Here is a 14776-nt window from a genome sequence, read left to right on the forward strand (position 1 = left end):
TAAACAAAAAAAAACAACAAATAATGACGAGTGTTACTTTCAAATCAGGTAATGACATGATTTTCACTTTTCAGAAATTTTGATTTCAGCAGAAAACTCAAACCAAGACAAACATTATAAAAACTTTCTTGCTGAGTAATTAAACCCAAAGCACAGGTTTGTTTAAAAAACCAGTTATGGATGAATAAAGATAGGCCAAATCTACCACCGTCACAAAAGACTTGTACTTTTCTTATGGGATTTCTTAAGGAAGAAGATCGAAACGGAAGAAACCATTATGTCCCTATCACAGATGCAGCAGTAGATGGAACTCAGTAAAGAGTAGGGCCTAATTCCATTAGGAATCCCTGCTCACTTTTCACTGTAAAGGTCCCTAATCCTAACCTTTACCTTGAATCTATTACAAGGACCGAAATAGCCATTACGAAACCATTACGTCCCTATCACGAATGCAGCACTAGATGGAACTCAGTAAAGAGTAGGGCCTAATTCCATTAGGAATCCCTGTTCACTTTTCACTGTAAAGGTCCCTAATCCTAACCTTTACCTTGAATCTATTACAAGGACCGAAATAGAGTGTTAGAAAACAGGCCAGTAGCTCTTCACAAGTTCCTAAAAAGGGTGAGATTGGAGACAGATATATCAAAGTCATGTGCATTAACTATCATTCAAATTTGTTCAAACTTCACGTTCGTCCCGACGTCTAGCAGCCAGGCTCACAAATAACAAGGAAGCACCCAAAATCCAAGACACATTATAGAATTGTGGCCCAACGACTCCGAAGAAGGTAAATGATCAGGCATACCTAACAAACAGGATGTTTTTTTTTTCAAGAAAATTCAAGCCCAAAAGAAGCATCTGAAGCAGCCTAGCTAAAAACCATCACTGCGGGGTTTTAGTAACTTGTCCAACGAAACTGAAAATCTAATTGTCCATTTGGTAGAAAATTGTCCAACCTGGCAGCACTGCTCGTTTCTGCCAGATTAACAAAGATTCATGCTTTTTATTAAACGCAGTATAAAGTTATCTGTACTTATCGGTTATATAATAGACACTTGGGAAGTGAAGTTCGGTTAATGCTAATGAAATGAAAAAAAATATATTGAATATATAATAGTTTAGAAACAAATTTGGGCTATATATTTGTACATTAGGGGGAGGGGGTAAAGCATAGTATATATTAAGTGCGTAAACTAACCATTGCTGTAAATATGCTATAAATATATAGCATATATAAATATTTAAAATATGCTATGCTTTACCCCCCTCCAAATGTGCAAATATAAAGCCCAAACTTTTCAAGGAGGACAAAGTCAATATGTGTCCATCGACGCATTTTTTTTTGTTTTGGGCAACAACCCCCTATCCTGGAGAAATATAATTGCCTGTTCTTCGGTCCCTGGCAAATCCCAAATCTTAACTTGAACATCCATGATGAGACACTATTTTCTATCACTAGTCAAAGGAAACTAACCGGTTATTATCCCATCTGATCTTTGCCATTCAAATGATCGACAGTATAAAGAAGTTACTTGACCAGTTTCTTGTGTCGAAATTTTATATATATAAAATTCTATTATATAACCAATAAGTATCAAGATATATTGACCTCAGTGTTTCTACAAGTTCCTTTTTTATCCGTTTGTTAACCGTCGGTAGGTATTTGTAGATGGCGGTTCGGTTTCACCAGATTTTCCCATAAGCTACTAGGTGCCACAAAAGTCTCATGGTTCAAGTACATGACCTTAAAAACCTGGTAGCTCCCTTGGGTTTCCAAATTGTTGTAAGTCAATAAGTTTAAAAATCTCTGTCTTTAACCTTTTAGCTAAGAAACCCTCATACATTTTTGAAAAAACTGAGGTTAAAGTGATTGGCTGTACACCAGTAAAATCGTTCACACCTCCCTTCTTTTGAATTGGAGCAATACAGCCCAGCTTCCAGCACGACGGGTAACATCTGGAATTACTAATATCATTAAAAAAATAACAAGGGGTGTTGATAGTTTATGAGGAAATGCTTTTATTAGATTAATGGGACAAATACTATCTTCAATTTCTATATTTTTTTTCTATTATTTGTTTTGCTGAAATTTCCAGGATTTTATCTTTTGAGTTGCAGGGATTAGCTGATTTTCTGACAGAGGGAGGGAAAGCGTAAAAGCTTAAAAAATCTTTATTTGTGTTCAATGGATTCACTTATGTTAGAAAAACATTTGTTACTTTACATTAAATAAGATTGAAGTTTATACTTTTAGTAAATTTAACAATAAAAAGGAACCAGTCATATAAAACAAAACACTAAAGCTACATTGAAAAACAAACATACAATAAGTTTGACAAAGGCCACTGATTGCAACAAGAAGGAAAAGAAAAACAACTTCCAAGACCAAAGTAAAAGTTAAGCAGAAAAATGGAAATGAAAATAGCTAATAGAAAACAGTTTGTACACCTCGTCTAGTCTTCAGCATTGCATCAAATTAAAATGCCCCAAATTCGAATATAAGGTAATAAAGGAAAAGGCAATTCCAAGGTCATATTTCTTGTTGAAATTTTCATATGCTAAACCAAAATATTTTAGCACTAAGATTTGCTGAAAACGTAAAAAAGGTTTTCATATGCTGAGATAGGAAAACAATTTCACCAGCGTGGTGCTTTCGATAACTATAACATGAGCATATATAACTTTGAAATTACAAAGAGCCTAAACTTAATATATCTTTGACAAGGGAACTTTTACACTTGGCTTAAGGTCCCATTTCACAGTGTTACCTGATCTGAGTTTGGTATGGGTTGACAGTTTACTTTATATAAATAACACCATACAACCATAACACCAACAACCATACTAAAATTCTTAAAGACCATGATGTCTTTTTTCATATTTGCATTTTTTTAAAACATAATTCAGAATAGCTGAAGTCTTAAAAAAGGTTTTCATACACTGAGACAGGAAAAAATTTCACTAGCATGTTGCTTTCGATGACTATGATATAAGCATACATAAATTAGACACTGGATATATGTATAACGCCCCTGCACATTGACAAAAACAAATGGTTTTCCCTCAGATTTCTTTTGTGACGAGATAATTGGGAACTAAAAGTACAACGTTCCATGTATACATTGTGCTTAAATGTGTTATTTTTTCAGCAAGAAATCTTTAACATTGTTCAACAGTATGAGCTATTTGTGGATCAGATAAGTTGGATTTTCGACAGAATGTTTTCTCACAAGTACAAAATTTGAAAGGGTTTGCTTCAGTGTGAGTTTTTTGATGTTTAGATAGAGTTGATTTTTGACCGAATATTTTATTGCATTGGTCGCATTTGAAAGGTGTCAGTATGAGTTATCTGATGTTTATATGAATTAGATCTTAAAGAAAAATATTTCTTACATATTTCACATTGAAAAGGTTTTTCTCCAGTGTAAGTTTTTTTATGGTTAGATAGGGTCGATTTTTGACCGAATGTTTTATAGCATATGTCACATTTTGTCCAGTATGACATCTTCGATGAAAATCGAGGTCGAAATTTTGGGTGTATGTTTTATCACACATTTCACATTTGAATGATTTTTCTCCAGTATGAGGAAAAATTAAACAAGAATTTGTAGAAAAACACTTCCTGCACATATCACATTCGAAAGGTTTTTTCACAGTGTGGCTTCTTGGGTTATCTGCAAGGATGATAACTGAAATAATGTAAAGTTCACTCATCATAAATTACTTTATATTGGACATTCAATTCCATTTTTAACACTTAATCTTCATTATTCACTATATATTTAGTTTTAATGACTCTTGCCTTTGGTGTCAAATTTTTTAAGAGCCAATTTGAGGTATTATTCTCGTGATTCAACGAATCTTCATTTATAATCCTTCAGTTCATATATTGCATTCATTCAGTGAACATCTTAAACCGGATTTACTCTCACAAAGTTTTGATAAAACAAGAATGCATTCGAGGTAAATACTCCTACTTTGCGTCGGACCGTTCATTTAGTGTTCAGCAAGGTTAATTTGCTGTCGAATTTTTTTTTGGATAGATTCAGATGCCAATATTACGCAAAGTGAGTAATTAAAGGAACTTTATGTGGTAGTATATTTCTACAGTCTATTTTATATTAGAGTTCAATTACTATTTTGTATAATGGGAAGGAAGAGGAAGAAGGAAAAATCTGACGAGTTTTTTCTCACATCCAGTCCTATGGAAGGAATCTCATTGAAATCACTAGCTGGTAGTTTGAGTCTAGTTTTACAGACTGTTAAAGGAAATTCAACTACGTTAAATGAGTTGAATGTTAATTTTAAAGGATTAGAAAAAGGATTTCTAAGATCGAAGAATCTGTATTGGAATCGAAATTGCAGGTGGAAGGTATTAAGCCTAAAGTGATCAGCCTTGAGGTAGAAACCAATGATTTGAAGAGCCACATTTCTGTGCTGGTTGATGGAAATTCTTTACTGAAATTGCAGTTAATTAGCCTAAAGCATACAATGATGAAGTTGGAAAGTAAAGAAACTGAAAAAAATATTCTAGTATGGAACGTGACAGCGATTGATACTGCAAACGCTAAGGCGATTTTCGATAGTATAATTTCATCATGCCTTGGAATCCATGAGGTACCCAAATACACGATAGCTGATGTTAAGCCTGATAAAAAGGCTGATAAAGGTCATCATGGAGAACAGGGAGCTGAAAGTGGCAGTTCTAAAAGAGGCTCGATATCTTCGTGGAAAAAGTATCATGGGCAATCAGAATATTTTTTTTATCCGATGATTCTCCCCCGTCTATTCGAGAAGTTCGAAAAAAACTTTTAGCTATCCGAACCAGTATTCGTGAAAAAACAGATTTTGAAACTTGGATTGCGAGATCCATACCACCATCTCTATGTATTCGTCGTCTTAAGGAAGGGCCAGTGGAAATGATTTTGTTTGATGAAATCCCACCAGATACTAGTAACCTGATTCAAACCCAGCGACAGCGAAGGCAAGGAAATGGCCGGGGCAATTTTATGGACTAGATTACATAACTGAATATTTTTTTTTTTTTTTTTAGTGAGTTTGTGGAAGCCCGGACACTTTTTGCGTTTTGGTAAGAAAAAAGTATTGCTTGAATTATTTGTTGAGTTAGTTTGGTCCGATGCAATAAAAATAGTAATAGTGACTTATATAATGGTATCTTCTGCTACAACAAATATTGTGTCTTTTTTATTGTATTGCTATTTGTTTTTGTTTTTTTGCACCAATAGTATAGTATTAGAACAAACCCATTTACTGTGAGTTTTATTGCTTTTACTTTTCAATGGGAGAGGTATGGGGGAGGAGTACTCCTTGGCGTGAGGTCAATGCAGGATAAGGGTTTGGGTGATATTATTATTACGAATATGAATGAATGGTTTATATTACCAGTGCTGATTATTTGTTTATTTCTTAGTTTTTCCTTGTTCCTTTTTTCTTCTCTTTCCCTGTTTTTTCTTATTTATTCTTACCTTGATTTTATTATGATTATTTGTCCATACCTTGATTATATTATTTTTTACTCTTCTTTCCTTATATTTTTTCCTTATACCTGTGGTCTGGTGGGCTTGGTCGTGGGGCGGAACTGCCATCCACCATGAGAAGTGGCCAGGCTGGTATCAACTCTTTGGGGGATCGTTTACTTGATTTGCAAATAATCCTTTTAATATTGAAAATATTATTAATAATTCAATTGGAAGTAGAAATCAGATGAATAACGATTCTAATTCGGCTTTTAAAAGTAAGTATGTTTTGCAATTAAATGGTTCTGCCTCCTCTAAACGAGATGATATTTTCTCTGTGTTTCATCTTAACATTCAGGGACTCTGCTCGTCTTTTGATGAGTTTGAGATCGTTTTTTCGTCTTTTGAGATCGTTAGTGATGGAACTCCTGATGTTATAGGATTATGTGAAACTTTCCTGATTTCAAAAAAGGATATCCTTTAAGATATCCCAGGATATAGGATGAAGAGGCTGAATAGGAAACAGATGGCGAGAGGTGGCCTTATGCTTTATATTGCTGATCGACTTGCATATAATGTCCGAAATGATTTGAGCAGAAACGAGGAAGGAATCTTTTGAATCCCTATTTATTGAGATTAAATCAACGCGTAAGTATTTAGTTGTGGGTTTGGTTTATAGGTCCCCCGGTGGATCTATTTCTTCGTTTTTGAAAATTCTGGAAGAAGTTTTGGACTCAGCGCAAAAACATCCCTATGAATTGATCCTACATGGGTGATTTTAACCCCAACCTGCTCGATCAAAATTCTTCTTCAATTATTGATTTTTTTTGTCAATGATGCTCTCTTTGGGAACTTTACCTTCAGTTTGTATACCAACCCGAGTTACTGAAACACAAGCGTTTCTTATCGATAATATTTTTTCGTCACTAGATGTCTTAGATAATTTGGTGCTGGTTAGTGATATTTCTGATCATTTTCCCGCTATTTTCCGATATAAGAGTGCTGATTAAGCGCAGCGTATAGCATCACCATCTATTCTCCCATTTTTCCGTTATGGCGATACTGAGCTAAGTATACTTAATTCTCGTCTGGCTGATGTACCATGATGTACCATGGGGTAGTTTGGTTTCTGATTCAGATTTTAATCACTCTTGATTCCTGTTATAATTTATGTTTCTGTTTCTGTTCTTTACCTGCTTCCCATTTAACCCAAGACAGTGAGTCAAATAGGACAATTTTTGACAGTCTGTCATCGCTCATATTCAGAACGCACCCAAGCTATCTAAAATTTTTTATCTATATAGCCCTAGAAAGCGGGACTGAACCACACTTTTCGCTGCGCCCACTGTTTGAAATACGGTCAGTCAGTGGGGCACCTAATAAAAATCCATAGGATTTTTTTCTCGCAAGCATCTAGCAAATCTTTCGCCCCTTTTCGGAGTACCCATGTTTCGAAACCATATTTGCTCACTGTCGTCACTGTAGCTTTCGAAATTCTAATCCTGGTTCACAGACTTGTCTTCCTATTCTTTTAAACTTTTTCAACTATGAAAAAACTCCCTGAGCCTTGACTATTATACTTTCGATATCTTCACAGTTCCCACTGTCTTTACTAACAATGCTACCAAGGTAAGTGAATCTGTTCACTTGATTGATCTTTTCGTGACCTGATTTTCTTTTCAGTAAAGATTCAAGACCAGACTCAGTTTCTTTTGATAAAGCAAGTCGCTTCCAGTGTTAAAGCCTACTAAACTTATTTTACACTCTGGTTTGGTTAACATTTTATTCTTACTTCATGCCCATGGAACTTTTCTGTCAGTAACGTCATAGCTATGAACTCCTTCTTGCTGACATTGGTTGTAGCAAGCTTACCTCTTGAAAATAGATCATAGGATTTCACAAGGTTTAGCAAGATGTTAACAATTTAAATATTAAAATGGAGGCCTATGAAATTCTTCAAAAGCCATTCAAAAATTATTCACAGAGCAGAGTAGAAATTTTGCTTGGTGTTCTATAAAACAGAAACCTGACAGCTCAAATTCTGCGATTTCCAAACAAGACAAATCTACGAAGAAAACAGCTCTTTTTCGGTGCTTGTCCGAATATACTCCAATTTTTCGGGTGCTTGGCTATAGTTTTGTTCACGCCATACAAGCCCATTGCCTCCGTTTGTTTTATATATGCTCATTATATTCTCAAAAATCTCACGTTCACAAATATTATCCAAAATCAAGGAATGCCCAGGAGCAAATCCCCATTCATAGTGTTCTGGAGGAGCTCCTAAAAGAAACCGGAAAATTATGCTTTGAATATACACTCCTTTTATGCTTCAGGCGGACCATCTCCTCACAAAGATACTCGTCGATGCTCCCGTACATAGAATAAACAAAGCATAGCATAGAATGACATGGAAATACCATAGAATAAACATAGCATAACATAGAATAACACAGAAATACCATAGAATAAACATAGCAAAAAAATTACATGGAAGGCACTTGATAACATAAAGAAAAGTGTTTATAACACTTCATATACACTCCTACATAGAAAATATTTATTCGTTATTAATTTATATGTATTAAATAAAAACAGTATGAATATGATAATAATGAGTTATGCTTGCAATAATCTTGGAGTTAATTTTATAATTTACTTGGGTTCTTGATCTGTTTTGAAGGTCTTGCTGATTACAGGTCAGTGCTTGTTGTGTAACTATGCAAAGCTGTTAGACCTTTAGCATTGCTGCACAAAACATTCTAAAAGACAACTGCTCATTTTATAAGGACTTTATATATGTTTACGCTGTGTTACGCCACCGTATGCTCGTGTGAACTTCGATATTTAAAGGTGATGTATATAGCTGTTAAAAGGTTTAGATGGTATAATTTTCTCGAAATTTTCTTTCGACAGAATTTTAGCGCTTATTAGGCCCAAATTCTTATTCTACGATAAAAACGAACATAAATCGGTCTTTTAATTAGGAAAAATCCCTTTCCCTACTAAAAAAAAGACACTAAACAATTGAATTGCAAGTCTCCATATCTCCATCTCTTGATATTCTGGGGTGATTTTTTTTTATACGGACCTCATGGGGAAAAATGTAGAAAGGGGCCTGAAACCTATTTGACGGAATTTTCTGAGTTACTGAAGTTGACCAAATAAACTCCTGTCAAGATAACTCTTCTTATTTGGGGGGAGGGGTTGATTTCCTTTTTTCGAACGTTTGGTAAGTTTTCTCAATCTATGTTACAAACGAAGACAGGTAAAACAATGAGGAACTAATCTAAGTTAGTGATTTTTTTTTTATTCCTGATTGATAAAATTTAGCTGAAAATTTTTCCAGTGATTTATCTTTCTGAAGAAAATAAAGTTTTAAAGTTGAAGAAATTAAAATTTTTTAATTCTGGTCTTAATGATTGAGTGTTTTTTTGTGAGTCTTACTTTGTTTTTATATGTGCTTTACTGAGGGTGCCCCTTGGATATAAAATAAAAATTTTTATTTGAGGATAAAATCCTCACTGCCTTACATTACTTTTTCATTATTTTACCTTTTGCTGTTTGTTTGATGAAAAGACAGTGTGGTGTTCATCGTCATTTTTTTTCAGGCTCGTAAATTTTGTTAGTCTAATTGGAAATTGATCAATATTAATTATTCCGGATGATAAATTATTGTATTGCTTCAAAGGCATAAATGTTACCAAAACTCCGTGTTTTAGATATTTAATTACTGCTAGCATCAGCAGTTTTTACTTACAGTCCGTCACAGCTAACTAGTTTTCTGCTAAGCAAAACTTGTTTACGTAAAAAGAATTTATATATACATAGAATTTATGTAACTACGTAAACTCTAGAGCACAGTCTTAAGCAATTCCAACATTTTAAGTCAACATTATATAATGTTATTTTATGTTATGTTATGTTTGTTCTATGGTATTTCCATGTTACTCTATGTTATGCTATGTTGATTCTATATACGAATTCATCGACGAGTCTCTTTGCGAGGAGAAGGTGCGCCTGAAGTATAAAAGAAGTGTATATTTAAATCCCAATTTTCCAGTTTTTTTTTTATCTCCTCCAGAACACTATGAATGAGGATTTGCTCCTAAGCATCCTTTGATTTGGGATAATATATGTGGATGTGAGATTTTTGAGAATATAACGAGTATGTATTAAAAAATGGAGGCAGTGGGCATGTGTGGTGTTAACAAGACTATGGCCAAGTACCCAAAAAATTGGAGTATATTCGGACAAGCACCAAAAAACGCTGCTTTCTTTGTAGATTTGTCTTGTTTGGAAATCGCAGAATTTGAGTAGTCAGGTCTCTGTTTCATAGAACACCATGCGATACTTCTATTTTGCTCTGTGAATAATTCTTGAACGGCTTTTGAAGAATTTCATAAGCCTCTATTAACTTTTTTCATGTGAAAAAAACGAAGCCTTTGTTAAAGGCCAAAGTCTTTGACAAAATCTTTAGATTTTTCTTAGCCAAAACTGACTATGTAATAGCCCATTCAGAATTAGGTTTTACAAATATTGAGATTTTGCTCACGCTAATTTAAATTTTTTATAGATTTTTTGAAAAATGTGATTTACTGAAAATGGCACTTCCTAAACCTCGATTCCAATTAAGTCTCATTGTGAATGGGCTTCAACCACAGCCACAGACGTTTCAATCACAGACGTCTTCAACCACATAAAGACGTCTGCTTGACAACTAGTAAGACGGTCTGAACGAGTCGCTTGAATTCCTTTGCCCCCCCCCCTCCATGCCAGCTTGGTTATATTCTTTATGAATATAAGCTTTAATAACTGTTTGATCAGTTGAAAGTTAATATTTAAATTGCAAACATCTTGCTAAACCTTGTGAAATCCTATGATCTATTTTCAAGAGGTAAGCTTGGTACAACCAATGTCAGCAAGAAGGAGTTCATAGCTATGACGTTACTGACAGAAAAGTTCCATGGGCATGAAGTAAGAATAAAATGTTAACTAAACCAGAGTGTAAATTAAGTTTAGTAGGATTTAAACACTGGAATCGACTTGCTTTATCAAAAGAAACTGAGTCTGATCTTGAATCTTTACTGAAAACAAAATCAGGTAACGAAAAGATCAATCAAGTGGACAGTTTCACTTACCTTGGTAGCATTATTAGTAAAGAAAGTGGGAACTGTGAAGATATCGAAAGTATAATAGTCAAGGTTCAGGGGGTTTTTCACACTTGAAAAAGTTTCAAAGAATAGGAAGACAAGTCTGTGATCCAGGATTAGAATTTCGGGAGCTACAGTGATGACAGTGATCAAATATGGTTTCGAAACATGGGTACTCCGAAAAAGGGAGAAAGATTTGCTAGATGCTTGCGAGAGAAATATTCTACGGATTTTTTTAGGTGTCCCACTGACTGACCGTATTTCAAACAGTGGGCTCCACGAAAAGTCTGGTTCAGTCCCGCTTTCTAGGGCTATACTGAAAGAAAGGTTGAAAAATGGCTAGGACACGTTCTGAATATGAAGGATTACAGATTGTCAAAAATTGTCGTTTTTGGCTCACTGTCTAAAGATAAATGGGAAGGAAGTCGTCCGCGGTTGGGGTAGGAGGATCGTACAGGAAAATTTAAGAGAAATAGAAACTACCTGGGAGGATGTAAGGAGGTAGGCATTGAATAGATTGATATGGAGAAGGAGCTTGCGTAGCTATGTTGGCCTCAGGCGGATTGGTGCTGTAGTGAGATGATAATGTGTGAAAATACAGGATGGCCGGTCCCCATCCCCCCATTGCACTTCCTTGCTGAAGAGTCTTAAGACAGAGATCAATACCACCGGTTCAGACTTTAAGGGTCTAGCGCTGCATCCTTTATCTTTTTTTCATACTAGACGCTACCGATATAATGGCATTTGAAAAACTTTTAGAACCTTATTATTTGTCCTTGAGTTTTTGTAGGCTAGTCCAGAACTTCTGTATTCCTAAGAGAATATCCTACTTCTTTCGTTGTATTTTCATGTTTTCAGTATGGCTCTTGTTTTTCATAATTCTACAATTGTAACGAAATTACTTGCTAAACCAAGTAAAATCATATGATTCATTACTGAGAGTTCCCAAATGTCAACATGAAGGAGTTCGTAATCTTGGCATTACTGGCAGAAGGGCTCTATGAGCACGAAACAGGGTGAAAAACGTTTACAAGAGCAGAGCGTAAAATGAGTAGTAGTGACTCGTTTTATCAAAAGAGACTGAATCCGAGCTTGAATTTTTATTGAAAACTGGGCTTGCTTATGTTTTTAGATAAGCTAATTGGATATCAAACATTACCGATATCGTTTTCTACAGGTTAGTCAAGAACTCCTTTATTCCGAATAGAATATCCTGCTTTTGCATTTTGAAAATTTTCCTTGGTGTTTGTGTTTCGATAATGTATAATGCTTTGGTTAAGAACAACTTACCAAGTGAATTAATTTCAGGGTATGAATACTGGCTCGCACGCAAGATTTTTTTTTGTTTAAGGGGAGTGGATAACGGAAAATTTTCAATTGATGATTTGATTAAGAAGTTTCTAAAGATTCGGGAAAGTTCAGGATTTCGGGGGATCTGAGCCCCTAGGATGAGATCTCAATATGTATGTACAATAGTTTATTTTTTAAAGCCTCGCATCTGTAATTCTGTAGAGCTTGGATTGGGGATGCTATTTGGGGTGATGAATAAAGAGTAAATAAGTAAGGTGTTTCGAGGAATCAGGGAGTAAGGATAAAATAAGAACTATACTAGAATTTGATAACCAAGATCTAAAAAAAATGTGTAAAGCAGAAATTTTTTGAAATAACATGACAAACAGTTCGACAATTCTATGGCATTTGGCTGTTCAAAGTAGAGTTACACAATATTAAGTCGACATCTTTTTTGGGATATTCCCAAAAAAACCTACATACATACAAGAACCTACATACAAAGAGTTTTGATGGACAGTTTTGTAAAAAAAAAAAAAAAAAAAAAAAAAAACAACTCTTGTCTCGTAGTTTCAATTAGTGCTCGTAGTGCCAACTCATTAGAGTTTGAATTTGATATTAGTTTATAAATTGAACCAAGGTCATATCCAAGACTTTTTTTTTGGGGGGGGGGGTCCAATTATTTTAAACACATGAAAAAGTGTGTTTATGCATTGTTATTATGTTTTTACAAGTTGGAAAAACATTTCGTGGTTTGACCTCCCCTTCTGGATGCGGCTTTAAATGGAACATAAAGTAATCTTAAATAGCAGCTGAGATTCTTGAACCATTAATACCTCATGCGTGCCGTAACAGAAAACAGCGTAGTGTGATCCGTTTTTCTCAAACAGTTCGTGGTAACGAACTGTAGTTACCACTCTAACTGTAGAATCGAAACTCTAAAAAATGGGATTTTGATACCAATAGTTACATCAAAAGAATTGAATTTTAATGCTGATTTTGAATATATAAGTTTCATCAAGATCAGTTATACCCATCAAAAGTTACGAGCCTGAGAAAATTTGCCTCATTTTAGAGAATAGGGGGAAACACCCCCTAAAAGTCCTACAAATTTAATGAAAATCACACCATCATATTCAGCGTATCAGCGAACTTTATTGTAGAAGTTTCAAGCGCCTATCTACAAAAATGTGGAATTTTGCATTTTTTGCCAGAAGACACATCACGGATGCGTGTTTATTTATTTTTTTTTCCCAGGGGTAATCGTATCGACTGAGAGGTCCTAGAATTTTGCGAGAGGGCTCATTCTAACGGAAATTAAAAGTTATAGTGCCCTTTTTGAGTGACTGAAAAAATTGGAGGGCACCTAGGCCCCCTCCCACACTCATTTTCTCCAAAAGTCACCGGACCAAATTCTGAGATAGCCATTTTATTTTCCATAGTCGAAAACACTAATAACAATGTCTTTAGGGACGACTTACTCCCCCGCAGTCCCCGTGGGAGGGGCTGCAAGTTACAAACTTTGATATGTGTTTACATATAGTAATTGTTACTGGGAAGTGTACAGACGTTTTCAGGGGGATTTTTTTGGTTTAGGGGGGAGAGTTGAGGGGGAGTACGTGGGAGGATATTTCCATGGAGGAACTTCTCATGGGGGAAGAGAATTTTAATGAAGGGGGCGCAAGATTTTCTATTATTATTTGAAAAAACAATGAAAAAATAAATATGAAAAGTTTTTTCTACTGAAAGTAAGGAGCAGCATTAAAACTTAGTACGAACAAAAATTATTACGCATATGAGGGGTTTACCTCCTCCTAATACCTCATTCATTATGCTAAAGTATTTTTGGTAATTTCAACTATTTATTCTACGGCTTTTGTGATTCCGAGGTTATTCTTAAGGAATTGGGACATTTAAGCTTTAGTTTAAAGAGCGAGGTATTGACGAGGGTTTGAACCTCCTCATATACGCAATAAAAACATACGAATATAGAAGTTCGTTACGTAAGTTAATTCGTAAGTTACGTATAAATTTTACCAATGAAAACGTTTGTAAAAAATTAAAAGTTCTAGTTACTTTTTTAAGTAATAAAAAATTTGAGGGGAACTAGGACTCCTCTCTCACTCCTTTTTTGTCAAAATTTTCCGATTAATTGCAATTAATTATTATTCAATTTTGTTTTAATTATTTATGTGCGGAGAGCCAAGATCAATACATGCATTAATCCAAAAACGTCCATAAATTAAATAAAAAAAACAAGTTTTTTAAATGAAAGTAAGGAGCAACATTAAAACTTAAAACGAACAGAAATTACTCCACATATGAAAAGGGCTTGATAAAATTGGTGCTAATAGTATTACTGGCTTTCATATAAAGTAAATATACCACTCGATACCTTTTTTTATGCTCTTTACAAATATAATAATCGCTTCTACCGCAAGTAAAGCATAGCATATATTAAATATATAAACTAACCTTTTTTTTCTTTTTTTTATGTGTTTGTGCACATCGAATTTTGATGAGAAGAGAGATCACCAGTGCAACAGCACCAAAAAAACAGCAATGGTTAGTTTACGTATTTAATATATGCTATTTTTACCCCACCCCCCTGATGTGCAAATATATAGCCCAAATTTGTTTCTAAACTATTACAGATTTGTAATGACCCCATATATAGGTCATTTTTAAGAGGTCAAAAGGTCAAAAAGTACTTAAATCTGAATTTGCGGTAGAAGCGATTATTATATTTGTAAAGAGCATAAAAAAAGGCATCGAATGGTATATTTACTTTATGGAAGCCAGTAATACTATTAGCACCAATTTTACCAAGGGCTTTTCCTCCTCAACGCCCTACTCTTT

The sequence above is a fragment of the Artemia franciscana genome, chromosome 16 (assembly GCF_032884065.1).
Source record: "Artemia franciscana chromosome 16, ASM3288406v1, whole genome shotgun sequence".
In the NCBI taxonomy this organism is placed as follows: domain Eukaryota; kingdom Metazoa; phylum Arthropoda; class Branchiopoda; order Anostraca; family Artemiidae; genus Artemia; species Artemia franciscana.